The sequence below is a fragment of the Bufo bufo genome, chromosome 2 (assembly GCF_905171765.1).
Source record: "Bufo bufo chromosome 2, aBufBuf1.1, whole genome shotgun sequence".
Classification (NCBI taxonomy): Eukaryota; Metazoa; Chordata; class Amphibia; order Anura; family Bufonidae; genus Bufo; species Bufo bufo.
The window spans coordinates 766,382,528-766,396,228 of record NC_053390.1 but is presented as its reverse complement, the minus strand read 5'-3'; the positions used below and the strand labels follow the sequence as shown (position 1 = coordinate 766,396,228).

Here is a 13,701-nt window from a genome sequence, read left to right as displayed (position 1 = left end):
ATCATTATGTCAGGCTGATTGGGTTAAAATGGCAGACTTGACATGTTAAAAGGAGGGTGATGCTTAAAATCATTGTTCTTCCATTGTTAACCATGGTGACCTGCAAAGAAACGCGTGCAGCCATAATTGCGTTGCATAAAAATGGCTTCACAGGCAAGGATATTGTGGCTACTAAGATTGCACCTCAATCAACAATTTATAGGATCATCAAGAACTTCAAGGAAAGAGGTTCAATTCTTGTTAAGAAGGCTTCAGGGCGTCCAAGAAAGTCCAGCAAGCGCTAGGATTGTCTCCTAAAGAGGATTCAGCTGCGGGATCGGAGTGCCACCAGTGCAGAGCTTGCTCAGGAATGGCAGCAGGCAGGTGTGAGCGCATCTGCACGCACAGTGAGGCGAAGACTTTTGGAAGATGGCCTGGTGTCAAGAAGGGCAGCAAAGAAGCCACTTCTCTCCAAAAAAAACATCAGGGACAGATTGATTTTCTGCAGAAAGTATGGTGAATGGACTGCTGAGGACTAGGGCAAAGTCATATTCTCCAATGAAACCTCTTTCCGATTGTTTGGGGCATCTGGAAAAAGGCTTGTCCGGAGAAGAAAAGGTGAGCGCTACCATCAGTCCTGTGTCATGCCAACAGTAAAGCATCCTGAGACCATTCATGTGTAGGGGTTGCTTCTCATCTAAGGGAGTGGGCTCACTCACAATTTTACCCAAAAACACAGCCATGAATAAAGAATGGTACCAAAACACCCTCCAACAGCAACTTCTTCCAACAATCCAACAACAGTTTGGTGAAGAACAATGCATTTTCCAGCACGATGGAGCACCGTGCCATAAGGCAAAAGTGATAATTAAGTGGCTCGGGGACCAAAACGTTGACATTTTGGGTCCATGACCTGGAAACTCCCCAGATCTTAATCCCATTGAGAACTCGTGGTCAATCCTCAAGAGGCAGGTGGACAAACAAAAACCCACTAATTCTAAAAACTCCAAGAAGTGATTATGAAAGAATGGATTGCTATCAGTCAGGAATTGGCCCAGAAGTTGATTGAGAGCATGCCCAGTCGAATTGCAGAGGTCCTGAAAAAGAAGGGCCAACACTGCAAATACTGACTCTTTGCATAAATGTCATGTAATTGTCGATAAAAGCCTTTGAAACGTATGAAGTGTGTGTAATTATATTTCACAAGTCCAAGTAGCTATAGTAATTTGGAACACAAAAGTTTTGGCATTATTTTTCTGTCATATTTTTTTCATGTTCATCACACAGGATAAATAATGCAGTCAATTAATTGTATGGGAAGTTACAGACATGGTGATAGCAATTCTGTATAGTTTTTTACATTTTACATGTATTTAAACATGTAAATTAAGGCATGAGGATACTTGAACCTACAAGTCTCTGTTCGCTCATATGATACACTGCAATGCTTCTCTATTGTAGTGTATTATGATATTTATGTTAGCAAAACGAATAGAATGCCTGTTAGGGCCTGCCAAAAGCAGAGCCTAATAAGTATATGTACATTGCAGGCCTGGAGCTGCAGAAAAGATGAAAGTGGGGTTAGGTGAATATTAACTAATATGTAGTTTGTATCTTCACAATTACATTTTAACGCTGTGCTTCCACAAACTATCAGTAAGGCTACTTTCACACCTGCGTTAGGTGCGGATCCGTCTGGTATCTGCACAGACGGATCCGCACCTATAATGCAAACGCTTAGATTTGTTCAGAACGGATCCGTTTGCATTACCATGAACAAAAAAAAAAAAAAAAAGTTTTTTTTTTTTTTTGTTCATGATAATGCAAACGGATCCGTTTTGACTTTACATTGAAAGTCAATGGGAGACGGATCCGTTTGAAAATTGAGCCATATAGTGTAAAATTTAAACGGATCCGTCCCCATTGACTTACATTGTAAGTCTGGACGGATCCGTTTGCCTCCGCACGGCCAGGCGGACACCCGAACGCTGCAAGCTTTGCATATGTGCCTCCCACTTGTTAAGGGACCAAAAGTAATTGGACAATTGGCTTCTCAGCTGTTCCATGGCCAGGTGTGTGTTATTCCCTCATTATCCAAACTACAATCAGCAGATAAAAGGTCCAGAGTTCATTTCAAGTGTGCTATTTGCATTTGGAATCTGTTGCTGTCAACTCTCAAGATGAGATCCAAAGAGCTGTCACTATCAGTGAAGCAAGCCATCATTAGGCTGAAAAAACACAACAAATCCATCAGAGAGATAGCAAAAACATTAGGCTTGGTCAAAACAACTGTTTGGAACATTCTTAAAATGGAACGCACAGGTGAACTCAGCAACACCAAAAGACCCGGAAGACCATGGAAAACAACTGTGGTGGATGACCGAAGAATTCTTTCCCTGGAGAAGAAAACACCCTGCACAACAGTTGGCCAGATCAAGAACACTCTCCAGAAGGTAGGTGTATGTGTGTCAAAGTCAACAATCAAGAGAAGACTTCACCAGAGTGAATACAGAGGGTTCACCACAAGATGTAAACCATTGGTGAGCCTCAAAAACAGGAAGGCCAGATTAGAGTTTGCCAAATGACATCTAAAAAAGCCTTCACAGTTCTGGAACAACATCCTATGGACAGATGAGACCAAGATCAACTTGTACCAGAGTGATGGGAAGAGAAGAGTATGGAGAAGGAAAGGAACTGCTCATGATCCTAAACATACTACTTCATCAGTGAAGCATGGTGGTGGTAGTGTCATGGCGTGGTCATGTATGGCTGCCAATGGAACTGGTTTTCTTATATTTATTGATGATGTGACTTCTGGCAAAAGCAGCAGGATGGATTCTGAAGTGTTTCGGGCAATATTATCTGCTCATATTCAGCCAAATGCTTCAGAACTCATTGGACGGCGCTTCACAGTGCAGATGGACAATGACCCAAAGCATACTGCAAAAGCAACCAAAGAGTTTTTTAAGGGAAAGAAGTGGAATGTTATGCAATGGCCAAGTCAATCACCTGACCTGAATCCGATTGAGCATGCATTTCACTTGCTGAAGACAAAACGGAAGGGAAAATGCCCCAAAAACAAGCAGGAACTGAAGACAGTTGCAGTAGAGGCCTGGCAGAGCATCACCAGGGATGAAACCCAGCGTCTGGTAATGTCTATGCGTTCCAGACTTCAGGCTGTAATTGACTGCAAAGGATTTGCAACCAAGTATTAAAAAGTGAAAGTTTGATTTGTTATTATTCTGTCCCATTACTTTTGGTTCCTTAACAAGTGGGAGGCACATATGCAAACTGTTGTAATTCCTACACCGTTCACCTGATTTGGATGTAAATACCCTCAAATTAAAGCGGACAGTCTGCAGTTAAAGCACATCTTGTTAGTTTAATTTCAAATCCATTGTGGTGGTGTATAGATCCAAAAATGTTAGAATTGGGTCAATGTCCCAATATTTATGGACCTGACTGTATGTGCATGCTCAGGAGTCCTCTTAATTAGAGATGAGCGAACTTCTGTTTTAAGTTCGGCGTCTAAAGTTCGGCTTCCGGTTAGGGGAGGATCCCGATATGGATTCCGAATTCCGTTGTGGACCATGGTAGCGGAATCAATAATGGCCGATTATTGATTCCGCTACCACGGACCACAACGGAATTCGGAATCCATATCGGGATCCTCCGCTAACCGGAAGCCGAACTTTAGACGCCGAACTTAAAACAGAAGTTCGCTCATCTCTACTCTTAATGCATTTTACAGCTGATTTGGAGGAGCATAACATCACAAAGGGAGTATGAAAATACAAATTACATATATGATAATTAGGGATGAGAGAATCGACTTCGGATGAAACATCTGAAGTCGATTCGCATAAAATTTCATTCTAATACTGTACGGAGCAGGAATGTATTGGCTCTGATGAGCCAAAGTTATTGCTTCGCGAAGTCTCACGAGACCGCGCAATAACTTCATAAATTAATTTGTACTGTAAACTACCATTTCCCGAACTCGGGTTCGGTTCCAAGTTGTACAGCCTAATATATTATCTGTCAGTTTCCCACTAATAGCATAGTGTCAAAGTTCTCTTGTAGCAAAAATAGAAATAAAATAAAGTTTCAGTAAAAATAAAATTGCAAAGTTATAAAAAAGGTAAAATCCATGCTTTTTTACAGATTTAAAAAAAAAAAAAAAAAACAAATATTTGGTATTGCCATATCCATAATGACCTGAACTATACAATGATCATTTAAGGTATCCTGCATGGTGAACGTAAAAAAAAATCCAGAATTGCTGTTTTTCTTGCATACATGTCACATAAAAAAATTGAATAAAAAGTGATCAAAATGTCTTATATACCGTACCCCAAAAAAATACCAATAAAAACGACAAGTTATCCAACAAAAATAAGCCATCAGAAAGGTCGTCAAAAGGAAAATAAAAATGTTATGGGTCTTGATGTTTCTTTTTTTTTTTTTTTTTAAAGGAGTTTTTGTTTTGAAAAAGTAACAAAACTTATATACCTATAAAACCTATATATAATGTATTTGGTATTGCTGTTTGTACAAGGATTGCATAAAAAATTTTACATTTAAAAAGTCAAAGATGGAGGTGCAGCTTTTTTCAATTCCAAAGAATTAATAAAAGTTAGGCTACATTCACACAACCGTATGTGTTTTGCGATCCGCATATTGTGGATCCGCAAAAAAAACGGATGACGTCCGTATGGGCTACGGAACGGACATATACGGATGCGGATAGCACATGGTGTGCTGTCCACATTTTTTGCGGACCCATTGAAATGAATAGGTTCTTATCCAATCCGCCAAAAAAACGGAACGGACATGGAAACAAAATACGTTTGTGTGAATGTAGCCTTAATCAATGGATTTGTGGCGCAACTAGAAATGACAAATTTTTGAACGCCCCCCCCCCCTTCCCCAACAGGTTCCTCGAAATCACCTTCTGTGTATAGTCCTAAAGATTGCTTCCTCCACTCCTGTGTATAGTCGAGATCGCTCTTTCAGACCAGGCCTGTCTGTTTCCTGCATGTATATACTGTACAGTATGTCATATCACTGTATATAATGTTGTTGTATAATACTGGTGGTACGCCCCTGCAATGAGCTATTTGTACCCAAAATGATGCAATTATAAGCTACAACTTGTCCAACAAAAAAGCAAGCCTTCATACGCTGCATCAACAAAGATATAAAGGTTATAACTCTTTGAATGAGATAATGAAAACAATGAAAAAAAATTGCACGGTCACTAACAGGCTAGTCACTAAGGTCTTTATATACTGAGAAGGCAAAATATTCATATGTTCACATATGTCTAAAAAATGTTACGTGGGGTGCACTTACATTTTTACATGACTGTCCCAAAAGATATGTTTGCTTGGGACCAGTGGCGTAGTTAGAAATGACAGGGTTCCACAGCAAATATTTAAATGGGGCCCCCCTCTCCCTTCCTTTCATGCCGCCCCCATTCCTGTGGCTAGTAAAGATCGCTCTCTCAGACCAGGCCCGGCTGCTGTTCCATCTGTTTTCTACACTGTCTATACTGTCACTGTATATAATATCATTGTGTAATACTGTTGAGGGGGCCCTGACAAAATCTTTTAGTCCTCCTCCTCCTGGATGGGCCCCTTCTGGGTCAGGGCCCCAAAGCAGCTGCTTCCCCTGCTTTCCCTATAGCTACGCCCCTGCTTGGGACACTGTATTAGAGAATATTTACAAGTAGCAGCTGAGTTGCAGTTAATAATGCATCAAAGTCAAGTTATAAAAAACTGCATGTGTTCTAACTGCAGTTTTTTTTTTATCCCACTGCCATTGTAACTGGTGAAATATGTTAAAAATTGTGTTTTACTAGTAAAAACTACCAGTTTTGATGTTTTGATACAGGTTTTAAGTGCACTTCTGCTTATATTCATGAATATACCCTATGTTTGAGCTTACACTTCAGTTATTTCACCAGTGATTAGAAGAAGCCGGACTGAGGGCGTAGCATAGGGGGAGGCGAACATGACAGGGGGTGGTTTAAGGAGACCCCTCCCTGGTCATGGTTAGGGATTGGTAGGTTTGAGTTGGTGGGAGGGGAACAAAGGGGTTAAGAGGGGATGCGTGGTAGGAGACAGGGGCCATTTTGTGCGTACTGACCGCCATCCAGACGCGCAATGGAGGTGCTGATATCGCAGCTTAGGGCAGCGGCAGCGGAGAAAGGCGAGGACTGGCTGCAGGGTCGGATCCAGGAGTTGCTGCAGGGGGTGGCAGAGGCGCCCGCTTTGCCTCTGCCTCAGACGTCCCGGCCGCGGCGGTCCGTACCGCCGGCGCGCCTTAGTCAAGAGATGGCGCCCCCTAGGGCTCAGCGCCGAAAAAGGAGCCCCTCAAGGGACCCTTCACGCCTGGGGCAGTCTGTGCCTGTGCCTCCACGGACGCCCAGGCGTGGGAGGAATCCTGGCAAGCGGCGGAGCTCGGCTGCAGGCTGTGCCAGGCCTGCCCGGCGTGATGGACGGCGGTTGGAGGCGGGACCCGGTGCGGCAGGCCCAGTCCATGGAGCGGTGACTGGGGCCTCTCAGCGTGGGAGAGGTGGACAGAATGGCGGAGCTGCTGCAGGCCAGGAGGCAGGAGGCAGCAGGCTCCCGGCGGTGATGTCCGGCAGTAGAGAGGGGGAGGGGCCGGCCCTCCTTGAAGAATTTGCATCTAGCAGTGGATCTTCGTCCGGTGGAGGGGTGCGACGCCTGGAAGAAGATGCCCCTGGAGGATCTGCGCAGAGACCGGCTCTTCTGGATGCAGGACCTGCGGCTGGTGGGGTCACAGCACCCACGCAGCCAGGTGAGACACCTTGGGGACCGTTAGTGCAGCTGGGGGCTAGTTTGGCTGGGGCTGGGGGTGGGGGAGCCCACCTTGATTTGAGCAGAGGTTTAGGTCAGTTACTGGGGGGTTTGGCGGGGCTGGCGGCTAGCTGGGGGGCTGGGGGCCTGTCACCGTTGCCTGTTTGGGGGGCGTCGGGGGGTCCCTGTGGGGTACAGAGTTGTGGGGGTACGGTTGCGGAGGTGCGGGCGGCTAGCGTGTCAGTGCAGACGCAGGCCGGTGGAGTGGTGGAGGGGGGTGAGTCTCGGTTAGATGACCGGGCAAAAGGTGAAGTTTATGTTTGCTTTGAGGGGCCGCTGGGGGCCCATTTGAAGCAGGAGGTGAGGGATCGGATCTGGAAGGGGGAGTATGTGGATATTTTTTCGCTGCTCCCTCTTGAGAAGTTTAACCTGGATAGGGTGAGGAAGGATGAGGGGAAAAGGGAGGAGGAGGAGAAGAGGAGGCATAGGTTGATACCGCGGACGTTTGCGAACTGGTTGCAGGCTTTCGCGATATTGGCTAGTGTTATAGGGGAGAAGGAGCCGGAATGTTGTTCCGCTCTTTTTTGTTATCTGGACGCGATAGGGGAGGCCTATCGGGTGTATGGGGGGCTGGCCTGGCTGCGCTACGATGAGCAGTTTCGGCAGCGGAAGGCGGTGCGGCAGGGTATTCGGTGGGACCACAAGGATATCGCGCTGTGGTTAAAGGTTACGGCGCCGGTAAGGGGGGGTCAGTCCTTTCGAGGGGAGGTGGGGGGAGGAGGCCAGTCGGGTTTTGCGTCAGCATCCGCGAAAGGGCTGTGCTTCCTGTTTAATGAAGGGGGATGCAAGTTCGGGGCAAAGTGCAAGTTCAAGCACGAGTGCTCAACTTGCGGGGGGGCACATGGAGCGGCGAGGTGCTTTAAAGGGGGGAAGCATAGGGGAGGGGATAATTCTGGAAAAGGGGGCGACGCCGGTGCGGCTAGCAAGGATGGTCCCGTACCTCGATAGGTACCCGGATAGGGGAGCGGCGGAGTTGTTAAAAAATGGGTTTGCGTTTGGTTTTCGGATTCCGTTTGTTTCGTCTGAAGCGGTTTTGGTTAGGAAGAACTTGCGGTCGGCTAGGGAGCACCCGGAGGTAGTCACGGAAAGACTGGCAAAGGAGGTTAGGTTGGGTAGGATGGCGGGACCCTTTTTGGAGCCTCCTTTAGCGGCACTGCGTTTGTCGCCATTGGGGGTGGTTCCAAAGAAGGAGGCTAATAAATTCAGGCTGATTCACCATCTGTCCTTCCCTAAGGGAACGTCGGTCAATGATGGTATTGACCCGGCGATGTGTTCCGTGGTCTATACTTCATTTGATGCGGCAGTGGCATTGGTGAGGGGGTATGGGCAGGGAGCCTTAATGGCAAAGACAGACATTGAGGCGGCTTTTAGGCTGTTGCCAGTGCATCCAGATAGCTTGCATCTGTTGGGGTGTTTTTGGAATGGGGGTTTTTTCGTGGACCGTTGTTTACCAATGGGGTGCTCCTTATCGTGTGCTTACTTTGAGGCGTTTAGTTCTTTTTTAGAGTGGGCAGTTCGGGATGCGTCAGGGTGCGAGTCGGTCATCCATTATCTGGATGATTTCCTTTGTGTGGGTCCGGCTCAGTCCCGGGTGTGTTCAGTCTTGTTGAACACGTTGTTTGCGTTGTTTGAGGCGTTTGGGGTTCCGTTGGCGGGGGAAAAGACGGTGGGTCCGGTTACGGAATTGAGCTTCTTAGGGATAGTAATAGACTCTGGGAGGATGGAGTGCAGGTTGCCATTGGATAAGGTGGAGGACCTTAGGCAAGCAGTGGCGAGGGCGGGGAGATTGGAAAAAATCAAATTGAGGGATTTGCAGTCTCTTCTGGGGAAGCTCAACTTTGCATGCCGGGTTATGCCGATGGGGAGGATTTTCTGTAGGAGGTTGGCGGGGGCCACGGGGGGGGTTCAGGCCCCTCATCATTTTGTACGGTTGGGTCGGGAGTTGAAGGCTGATTTGCGAGTTTGGGGTATGTTTTTGGAACAATATAATGGGCGTTCTTTGTTCATGGAGGAGGTTAGTTCGTTTGATTTTGATTTGTTTTCTGATGCGGCGGGGGGTTGCGGTTTTGGGGTCTATCTGGGGGGCCAGTGGTGCGCGGGCAGGTGGCCGGACAGTTGGGTTAGTAAGGGATGGGTGCGTAACCTAGCGTTATTAGAGCTGTTTCCGATTGTCGTTGCGGTGTTGTTGTGGGGGGACCTGTTTCGTAATAGGACGGTTCGGTTCCACTGCGACAATTTGGGGGTAGTGCAAGCAATTAATAGTTTGTCGGCTTCTTCACCATTGGTTGTGCGGCTGCTACAAAAATTGGTGTTAGAATGCCTGCTACTCAATGCGTGGGTCGTGGCAGTTCACGTGCCCGGTGTGGATAACTGTATTGCTGATGCCCTCTCTCGTTCGCAGTGGGACCGTTTTCGGCAGCTGGCTCCTGGAGCAGCGGAGGTCGGCTTGGAGTGTCCGGCGGGGATTTGGGAAATCCTGGAACCGCGGTGATGGGTTTGATTCGGTCATCCTTGGCGCCTGTGACATGGGATAAGTATGCTGGAGCTTGGCGGGGGTGGGAAGAGTGGAAGGTGAAGTTGGGGGTGGGGGAGCGGGAGGATCTTGAGATCCCCCTGTTGTTGTTTATTGGTCATTGTAGGGAGGAAGGATGGTCTGTCACCAGGATGAATGGTTGGATCGCGGGCGTGGCTTTTGGGTGTCGCTTGCGGGGTATGGTCGACATTACTAAGGCTTTTTTGGTGAGGAGGGCATTAAAGGGGTGGCGCAGGGATGGTACGGGGAAGGATTCTCGCCGCCCAGTGTCGTTTGTGATGTTGTTGCAGTTGGGTAGGACATTGGCGGATGTGTGCACATCGCCATGGGAGGTGCGTTTGTTTCGCTTAGCGTTTTCATTGGCATTTTTCGGGGCTTTGAGAGTGGGGGAGCTGGTCTGCCCGGCAACGGATAGGGTGGGGGGCCTGTTGTGTGATGATGTGGATGTTTTTCCGGACCGGATGGAGATAGTTTTGCGGCGGTCCAAGACTGATGTGGAGGGAAGAGGCAGGCGGCTGGTGTTGTTTAGTGTCCCGGAGTGTGAAATGTGTCCTGTTCGCTGTTGGCATGATTACGGTTGTGAAAGGGGTAGGGTGGCCACCCCCCTGTTGGTGCATGCGGATGGGGCCTTTTTGTCTAGGTTTCAGTTCACGGCAGTTTTCAGACGGTGCTTGGTTCAGTTGGGTCTGGGGGATGCGGGTTATGCTAGTCATTCTTTTCGGATAGGGGCGGCGACAGAGGCTGCCAGGTGGGGTTTGGGGGAGGAGGTCATCAAGAAGATCGGGAGATGGGAGTCAGTGCGGTTCAGGTCTTATGTGCGCCTGGAAGGGCTTGGGGGGTGGTGACTTGTCGTGAAGGGAGTTGTTTAGGAGGTGTGGAGTCGGCCAATAGATTTTGGTTCTGTTATGTTTTTTCGTTTCTTTGCAGGTTCCGGTCCGGCGTTGGTTTGGGTGCTAGGGCACTCCTACGTTTTCTGGGGAGCTCTCCGGGCGGCAGTTCGGCCTGATGGCCAGCAGCTCGGTTTGGCGCGGGACGTGGCAGTGGTAAGGTGGATAGGCAGGCGGGGCATGATGTGGAAGGGTATGTTGCCGGAATTCCACCAGTTCGTGAAGCAGGATAGGGCTCCAGATGTGCTCGTATTGCATGTGGGGGGCAATGATTTGTGTGCGCGCCCTTCACGGGAGTTGGTGAGGGATGTTAAATTTGACCTGCTTAGATTGTGGTCCCTTTACCCGGGCATGGTGACGGTCTGGTCAGACATGGTGCCTCGTACGGTTTGGAGGGGGGCTCGCTCAGTTGAGGGTGTGAATAGGGCGAGGGTGAAGGCAAACAGGGCAATAGGGAGGTTTATGGTTCGGAATGGGGCTTTGGCGGTCAGGCATCATGAGTTGGAGAAGGGTGTTGGTGGCTATTGGCGCAGTGATGGGGTTCATTTGAATGCGCTGGGTATAGACATGTGGTGTTTAGCTTTGCAGGAAGGCATTGAGGTTGCAGTGCGGGTGTGGAGGGACGCCAAGGCTTAAGAGGTCAAGCCTTGGCTTCTGTGGCGGTGGGAGGTCCTTGGAGTCGGTGGGTTTATCAGAGGACGAGGATGGGAGGGCCCCACGGTGGGGGCTGGACTCCCATGGTTGCTTGGCGGCTGTGGCGGGATTGTTGGGGTGTGTCAACCGTGGTGCTTCCGAGCTAAGGTGCAACGGCTGGAGGTAAGGTTGGCCACCCCGGCATGGTTTCCAAGGTTTCCGGGCTTCAAGGACCTCCCCCTGGGTTAGGTTAATGTGACAACTATATATGTATGTTTTGTTTAATAAAAGGCTGCTGTGGCCAATTTATCCATCCAGGTGTCGGTGTGTTATTTGGAGGAAGGTTGGAGGTGAAGTAGAGGAGGGATGGGGTGGAAAGCAGCCTGAAGAAGGGGTCGAGTGTAAGTAACCAGTACCCTGTCAAGAAGAAGCCGGACTGAGGGCGTAGCATAGGGGGAGGCGAACATGACAGGGGGTGGTTTAAGGAGACCCCTCCCTGGTCATGGTTAGGGATTGGTAGGTTTGAGTTGGTGGGAGGGGAACAAAGGGGTTAAGAGGGGATGCGTGGTAGGAGACAGGGGCCATTTTGTGCGTACTGACCCCCGCCCACCCACCCTTGTTTTGGGGGGGGGAGAGAGGGGGCTGGGCCCCCCTTTGGAAATAGCTGTTGGTATGGGTTGGGGTTGCGTGCTGTCTGCATATTGAGGGTTCTTTAAAAAAAATAAAAAAAGAATTAAATTAAAAAAAAAAAAAAAAATGGAAAAGGGGGAAGAATAAAGAAGGGAAGAAGAAAAGGCGAAGAATGAAGAAGGAAGAAGAAGGAAGGTTATTGTCGCGGCGGCTTAGTTTGGCGGTGGGAGGTCCTTGGAGTCGGTGGGTTTATCAGAGGACGAGGATGGGAGGGCCCCACGGTGGGGGCTGGACTCCCATGGTTGCTTGGCGGCTGTGGCGGGATTGTTGGGGTGTGTCAACCGTGGTGCTTCCGAGCTAAGGTGCAACGGCTGGAGGTAAGGTTGGCCACCCCGGCATGGTTTCCAAGGTTTCCGGGCTTCAAGGACCTCCCCCTGGGTTAGGTTAATGTGACAACTATATATGTATGTTTTGTTTAATAAAAGGCTGCTGTGGCCAATTTATCCATCCAGGTGTCGGTGTGTTATTTGGAGGAAGGTTGGAGGTGAAGTAGAGGAGGGATGGGGTGGAAAGCAGCCTGAAGAAGGGGTCGAGTGTAAGTAACCAGTACCCTGTCATGCATTAGTTACTGTGAGACAAAACCAGTAGTGAAGCCTACTCAGACATAAGGTACAGTGTAATGGAAAATGTCCTCCTGTTCTGTGTTTTTGACCTGCACCTGGTTTTGGCTCATAATCACTGATAGAAATAACTGACCAATTAACTGGAGTGAGAACTTGGCCTTAGGCTGGTTTCACACGGGCGTTGCGGAAAAATGTGCGGGTGCGTTGCGGGAACACCCGCGATTTTTCCGCACGAGTGCAAAACATTGTAATGCGTTTTGCACTCGCGTGAGAAAAATCGTGCGTGCTTGGTACCCAAACCCGAACTTCTTCACAGAAGTTCGGGCTTGGGATCGGTGTTCTGTAGATTGTATTATTTTCCCTTATAACATGGTTATAAGGGAAAATAATAGCATTCTGAATACAGAATGCAAAGTAAAATAGCACTGGAGGGGTTAAAAAAAAATTAAAAATTATTTAACTCACCTTAATCCACTTGCTCGCGTAGCCCGGCATCTCCTTGTGTCTCCTTTCATGAAGGACCTGTGATGACGTCACTCCGGTCATCACAAGGTACGTCACGTGATCCTTTACCATGGTGAATCACCATGGTAAAAGATCATGTGACGTACCATGTGATGACCGGAGTGACGTCATCACAGGTCCTTCCTCAAAGGAGACACAAGGAGATGCCGGGCTACGCGAGCAAGTGGATTAAGGTGAGTTAAATAATTTTTAATTTTTTTTTAACCCCTCCAGTGCTATTTTACTTTGCATTCTGTATTCAGAATGCTATTATTTTCGCTTATAACCATGTTATAAGGGAAAATAATAATGATCGGGTCTCCATCCCGATCGTCTCCTAGCAACCGTGCGTGAAAATCGCACCGCATCCGCACTTGCTTGCGGATGCTTGCGATTTTCACGCAACCCCATTCACTTCTATGGGGCCTGCGTTACGTGAAAAACGCAGAATATAGAACATGCTGCGATTTTCACGCAACGCATAAGTGATGCGTGAAAATCACCGCTCATCTGAACAGCCCCATAGAAATGAATGGGTCCGGATTCAGTGCGGGTGCAATGCGTTCACCTCCCGCATTGCACCCGCGCGGAAAACTCACCCGTGTGAAAGAGGCCTTAGGGCCGTATTGCGGACAGCAAACAGCTTGACTTGAATCGCTCCGCAATCTGCAAGATACAGGATTTCAGTCCATGCCTCTGCATTGCAAAAAATAGAACATGTTCTATTTTTTTTGCGGTGTGAAATATATCTTGTGTATCGCAGACCTATTCAAGTGAATGGATCCGCATCCCCAAACGGCATGCACTCAGCCGATACCCGTGCATTGTGGACCGCTATTTGTGTGGGCACACACGCTTGTGTGAATAAGCTCTTTGAGTAAGTTCTTACAGTGTGGCTCGATGCACATGACCAAGGTATGGCCACCCTTGGCAGCCAGTAAGCGTAATATTTTGTGGCAATATCAGATTTTTAAATGCTAATCCATAGCATAAATTCAAAGTCCACCCTCTTTTTACTGCTGCAGATT

General features: G+C 48.2%; 1 protein-coding gene across 2 annotated transcripts in view; it reads left to right on the top strand.

Annotated features, from left to right (window-relative positions):
• The window catches only part of LOC120990317, a 563,944-nt gene that overhangs the window by 462,427 nt on the left and 87,816 nt on the right, over nucleotides 1-13,701 (top strand). The window lies entirely within an intron of this gene.